General features: G+C 38.2%; 1 long non-coding RNA gene across 1 annotated transcript; it reads right to left on the bottom strand.

Annotated features, from left to right (window-relative positions):
- Positions 1–409: 409 nt before the first annotated feature.
- On the bottom strand, positions 410–4679 carry LOC117095623. Its single transcript, XR_004442114.1, has 2 exons — positions 3911–4679; positions 410–982 (listed from the first exon to the last, which is right to left on the bottom strand). It is a non-coding gene; the product is annotated as an uncharacterized LOC117095623 (long non-coding RNA).
- Positions 4680–6633: the final 1954 nt, after the last annotated feature.

Consider the following 6633-nt stretch of genomic DNA (forward strand, 5'->3'; position numbering starts at 1 on the left):
TTAAAACACCAGTTGCAAATAACGTTAGAAAAATTGGGAATAGAGGAAGGAATATTTCTATTGATTTTTTAAATTCTGCATATATAAAGGACGTTGCTTGTGGCATCACTGACTCTTTGCAACAATCTTATAAAGTCGTCATTATTAGCATCATGTTACAGCAGAAGCTGTGAGTTGCTGCCAAACTTGCTTACTATCAACCTCTGAAGAGATGAAACAGAGAGTCATGCAAGATCTGTTTAAATCCGGTAGCCTTTGACACTTTAAACTTCAGAACACATTGGATTTACAGGTATAAAATTGCTTTAGAGTTTGTAATTTCATGAAAGCAAAAATTCAACTTTTCCTTAAGAACAAATTTAGCATGTATGCCTTGAAACTGGCTTATTAAATAATACGAAAATGTTCGTTGTGGCTATTTGACCTCCTAATGCTTAGTTTTATTTAGCAAACATCAAAACAAGATATGTATTAATCCAAAGCAAATATATTTTATTTAATTGGATCAATTATTAATAGTTCACTAACATCATACTGTAGGTATTTTTCTTTTCTATAAATGTTTTATATTCCAGCCTATTTAAAACTTTAGCAACCAAATCCTTTAAAGGACGTAGGTCACACATATTTTCAAACCAACAAAATAGTAAAATTCAAGGAACACTAGATGGAATAGGAAAGATGAAATAAACTAAGATATTTACAAGAATGGAGTTCTTCTGCCACCTTGTGGTTATTCTGTGTTATAACCAGAGCTACATTAAAATATTCAGGGAATTCTTCAGTCAGTCTCTTTAGCCAAGTGTGGCCGCATGGCTGAGCTCTGGCCAATGGAAGCTGGCCTTGGTCTTTATTGAATGTGGTTATCGTGTTTCCATTTTTTAATTCCTGAATATCACAGCTAATTTTGGTATTGGCGAAGACCTCTTTTTTGAAACTTTCTCTTGTGCTGGGTTTAGATTTTTCTCTCCTTGTTTTTCTCCTGTGAAACACATAAGCATCGTTAGATTTCATCAAAGATCATCACTTCATCACATCAAAGATTTCACTTCACTCTAGCCAAACTGTCCTCCCTCATTCTCCTGCAACACCTCACACACGGCCCGCTTAGGGTCTTCTACAACCTAAGGTCCCTGGCTGCAACACTCTTTCCTCTGAAACCCCTATGGGACCTACTCCACCTCTTTCAAGTATTTGTTCAAATATTTGTTTCTCAGTGACCACCGTATTTAGAAATGCAACTTCTGCTAACAAACTCCGTATTATTTTTATCTTACTTTTTAACAGCAGTTATAACATTCTAACATACTACACAATTTTAATACTCATTATGTTTATTGTCTTTTTTTACATGACTATAAAATCCATTAGGGCAAGGGAGTTTGTTTACTTCACTGCTGTGTGGTCTGAAACAAACAAACAAAACTGCCTGGCACGTTGTAGGCGCTCAAAAAATATTTGTCCACTTACCGAATGAAAGAATTATAACTCCTTCTGTTGGTTAAAGAAACCTGTGGTATCGTGTTTAGCCTCACAAGTATTCAGACACACAAATTAACACAAAGTATCATTTTCTTCTACAATATGAATTAGTCAATTTATATAACCTTTCAATATAATTTCTAAAGCAAGGGAGAATTCAGTGAATTACATACTCACATGTTTTTGTTAAATTGGGAGTTATTTTAAAAATAGTTTGCATAGTCATTAAAATTTCATAATCTTTGACCCAGTAATCCCAATTTAGGGCATGTATTGCAATGAAAAAAATCCAAAACAAACAAACAAAAAACACATAGGTTCCATATGGCCATTTACTGCAGTATTATTAATAATGATAATAAACTGAAAGAAACTACATGTCTAATAATGAAAATAATAAATTAAATTATGTTAACTCTATGCAGTGAACTATGTTGCAACCATTATAATCATAAGGACTAGAACCTGAAAAATTGTTTATGGGACATGTTATATTACAGTGAAATTTTAAACTATGTAATTACACAGTTTTTACATGTATATAGGAAAAGATTATAAGGAATGTGCCAAAATTAGAATTCTTATACATGGGCAATAAATTAAATCTTGTTGCCTTCATTTCCTAAATGTTCCAATTTATCACCAGAGTTTTGGCAACTCTTTAGTATTTGAAAGGAAAAATAATTATCTTATTCTCAAGTGCTTGACCTTCACCGAAGTGAATTTGTTCTAAGTTCCAAAAAGTGATTATGACTTGCTTTTATTGTATTCATCAAAAACAATTTACATCTCTGTGGAAACAGCTGTAGTTAGAGTCATTAGTTAGATTTAGTTAAAGTCTTTAGTTAGATTTACTAACACAAAATGAGACATTTATCCAATAAATTCAGGTTGAATTTAACATTAATTCAAGAATTAAAGTGCTGTTCGTTTTTATTTTTATTTTTTATTTTTTATTTATTAATTTATTTATTTTTTGAGATGGAGTCTGGCTCTGTCGCCCGAGCTGGAGTACAGTGGCCGGATCTCAGGGTCTCAGCTCACTGCAAGCTCTGCCTCCCGGGTTCACGCCATTCTCCTGCCTCAGCCTCCCGAGTAGCTGGGACTACAGGCGCCCGCCACCTCGCCCGGCTAGTTTTTTGTATTTTTAGTAGAGACGAGGTTTCACTGTGTTAGCCAGGATGGTCTCGATCTCCTGACCTCGTGATCCGCCCGTCTCAGCCTCCCAAAGTGCTGGGATTACAGGCTTGAGCCACCGCACCCGGCCGAGTGCTGTTCGTTTTTAAATGGGTGTGTTCTACCTAACTACCTGCATGGGTTTAGCTTATAATTGGTTTTGTGGATGTGACTAGGTCCATCATCCTGTCACATTTGAATAAATAGGACTGCCTATAACTGTCTCTCTTTTACACACATCTGTGCCCATCAGTTCATAGCACATTCCCCCAGAATTAATGGGAAACAGCCAGGAGAACAGGGGCTTAGACAAAGGAACTCAAGGCTTGAAGTGACCTCCTCAAAAACTGGCTTCCCTCCACCCTTTATAGCTGAACTGACCTTCAGCCCTCACCGGATGTTGTTTCATAACACCTTGCTTCATCTCTCCCTCCTTACCAGCTCTCTCGGGCTAGCCTTTAGCTTCTGTCTGATGTGGCCTGACTTACTGTTGAGACAGGTTTTTTTTTTCCAGGTACCTTGCTCAGCAAAGATTTTGGTTGTGTGGATTTTGCTGTGTTTGGATTTAGGCTATGGCCTAGTACTACTGTTGTAGGATTTTCTCCTTAGTTCACCTAAGAGCCGGGTCCTTGTCACACAGCCGTGAAATAGTAGGCTCACAGACACTTTAAAGGGTGATAAAAATAGAATTTATGGGGCAAAAAGGAAAAAATGGGAAACAGGGACGCTCAGCAGAGAGACAGTCCTGCTCTACAGGCTTCCTTCCTCACAGATTGAAGCCCAGGTTCTAATCAGGAAGAGGAGGGGTCAGGGTCGTCCGCCCTGCAAACGGTGCAAACGTCTGTGGCTCCACCCGAGTGCGCACTCCTCCCAGTGTGCAGGGCGCCTGAAGTTTCTCTGCGGACCCCTTTCCACTTGGCTGTCTCACTACCTTACTGACCCCTACAAGAGGCAGTGCTCTCCCTTGTACTGTCTCCCGCGTGCGTAACTCTCTGCCACCTGCCCCTCCCCAAACAACACTGACAGTGTGGGAATTAACTTTTTGGGTCATCCTATTAACTCCTCAGTGTGGAAAGAAGTCAGACCAACCATTCATTGCTTCTCTGCCTTGTAAAGCTAAAGATTCACATGAGAAAAATAAACAAAAACAAAAGACAAAGAACCCAAACTCTCTCTAGGGGTCCTCTAAAGACCCTCCCTAGTGGGAACATTTCACTCTTCACCCCGCTGTCAGGCTTGCCGCATGGCTTACTTTGGATAACAAAAGGTGAGCAAACTTCATATTCTACATTCAAGAGAAGCTTTCAGAGCCATCACATCATCCTTCCATTGCTTTGTATTCCCTCTGCCAAAGACTGACAACATCATAGACAAGGGCTGCTTCTTCCACTTAAGTCCAGAAATGAATCAGAGCAAGTGTCCTGCAATGAAATTTAAAAAGAAAAAAGAAAACCAAAACCAAAGCCAAACCAATCAAACAAACAAAAAAACTGTGTTACTATAGATTACTAAAATTTTTGGAGTCATGTGTTACCACAGATAACCCAGCCAACACCTCCTGGTTCATCGTGTGTCTCCCTAACAACACTTAAGGAGACAGCATGATATCGTGGGCTCACTGGCTACCTGGGTGACCTTGGACAAGTTACCTAATCTCACTGCACCATCTGTAGCATTGAGATAATACCTACTGTGTGAGATTGTGGTAATAAATAAATGAGTATTTAATAAATGCTCAATAAATGTTAGCTGCTGCATATTACAGTTATTCTACAACAGCACTGATTTCATCCTAATCCTGTGTATTCAGTATCCAGCAAAGAATCCAAATCCTATAGTACTCCATCTAGGTGGATTTTCCAAATGTCTTTAATTGACCATGTCCTTTTTGTTTAGTCCCCTCATATGGCCCCTTCTGTTGGCTTCCTTTTGCCATTGTTTATTTCTCTTTTCCCTTTAAGCTAGCAAAGACTATAACATATATTTAAACAGGATCCAAATACCTTTGATATGGATTGACCATGTCCCCATCCAAATCTTATCTTGTAGCTCCCATAATCCTCACTCGTCAAGGGAGAAACCCAGTGGGAGGTAATTTAATTATGGGTGTGGGTTTTTCCCATGCTGTTCTCCTGAGAGTGAATACATCTCATGAGATCCAATGCTTTTATAAAGGGCAGTTCCCCTGCACATGCTCTCTTGCCTGCCACCATGTAAGATGTGCCTTTACTCCTCCTTCACTTTCCGCCATGATCGTGAGGCATTACCAGCCATGTGGAACTGTAAGTCCATTAAACCTCTTTTTTTAAGAAAATTACCCAGTCTCAGGTATTTCTATAGCAGTATGAAAATGGACTAATACAACCTTCAGAATATTCAGCTCATCTTCACTTACTTCTCTGAGTTTTGTACTTTCATATATTTCAATCTGTTCTCTGCCTTAAATCAAACTCCAAATAAATAATTTTAAGTGCCAAAATTTCTGCTCAAAGGACATTCTAGGACACAGTATGTTCAATTTGTAAACACTTAGAAATACCTTAAATGGTCACAAGTTATGGTGGCAAAGTCTCAAGGAAAACTCTTTTTAGAAACCATTCTTTTCTACTTTCATGTTCTTAAGGGTGGGGAATAATGTTTTCTGTTTTCTCTACATGAGACAATTATACCAAAAGACAACCTTTGTTTCTTAGAAATCCTATAACTTTTGTGTCTTTAGTTTCTTTACCGCCTTCTATTTTTCCCATGCAAAGCATCTTTAATCATCTGTGACACTGATTTTTACTGCAACCCATTTTCTGGATTCTATAAACAGAGACACAAGCTTTAAATTACCAAAATCTCACTGTTCAAAAACACCTCATTTTTCAAGGCAAGAAAATAAAAAGTTATTTCTCAAAGTCAAAACAAGTCTTTTCTGCTCAGCTTTCTAGACGCCTAGAGGCTTTTTGATTGTTCTTATTCCCTGACTTTCTAGCTATCCATCTGACCTTCAGCTTCTCTGTCAATCCAATTGGTTCATTATTTTCTTACCAAAATCATCTTCTTAAAATTTAAATTTGATCATCTTACTTTCTGGGGAAGAAAACCTCCATGTGCTCTCCAATAGCACTAGAACAAAGGTCAAATTACTTTGCATAATCCTTATCACTATCCTTTTCTTTCCTAAAGCCCCTTCTTCCCCACATTTCTGTGATGTCACCTACTTCCCCTTCTCTGGCCTTATTCCCTAGCTCCTTTCCAGTCTCCTCCTCTTCCTTCTAGATCTGTGAATGTAGAAATGCTCCACAAGTATGTCTTCAACCTTCTGCTTTTCTCTCTGTATATCCTCTTCCCAGAGACCTCAAATGTTCCCAAGTTGTCCCTGATAACTACCTCCAAACACCACCTTGAGCAGTGCTACCCAACACAAATATGTGAGCTGCAAACAGAAACTACACATGTAGTTTTAAAATTTCCAGTAGCCACATTTAAAAAGTAAGGAGGAGCTGATGGACTTATTTTAATCATATATTTATTTAACTGAATATATTCAAAATATTATGATTTCAACATGTAGCTAATATTCTTAAATTTACATATTTTATATTTCATAACCATCTTAGAAATGGATGTACATTACACTTATAGTATATCCCAGTTAGGATTATCTACATTTTGTTAGCCACAGTCTTCAATGGCCACATGTGCCCAATGGCTACCATACTCAACAGTGCAGATATAATGCTCTAAACACTTTCTCCAAGTGTGCCTTTTGTAGCCCACTCAACATCTGCCCAAGAATGCCCTCCCAGCACTTCAACCTCCAGGTCTAAAACAAAATACATTTCCCTCCTGCATTGCCTAGTGCCTCACAAAAGCACCAGCTCCCCTTCCTGACTTCCTTGTAGCTACCAATAGGCCCCCAAATATACCAATACTTGGGTTCTATAACTATTCAAATATTGAAGAAGCAGAAGGAATCTTTCAGGTCGT

The sequence above is a fragment of the Trachypithecus francoisi genome, unplaced genomic scaffold (assembly GCF_009764315.1).
Source record: "Trachypithecus francoisi isolate TF-2019V2 unplaced genomic scaffold, Tfra_2.0 Lachesis_group14, whole genome shotgun sequence".
In the NCBI taxonomy this organism is placed as follows: Eukaryota; Metazoa; Chordata; class Mammalia; order Primates; family Cercopithecidae; genus Trachypithecus; species Trachypithecus francoisi.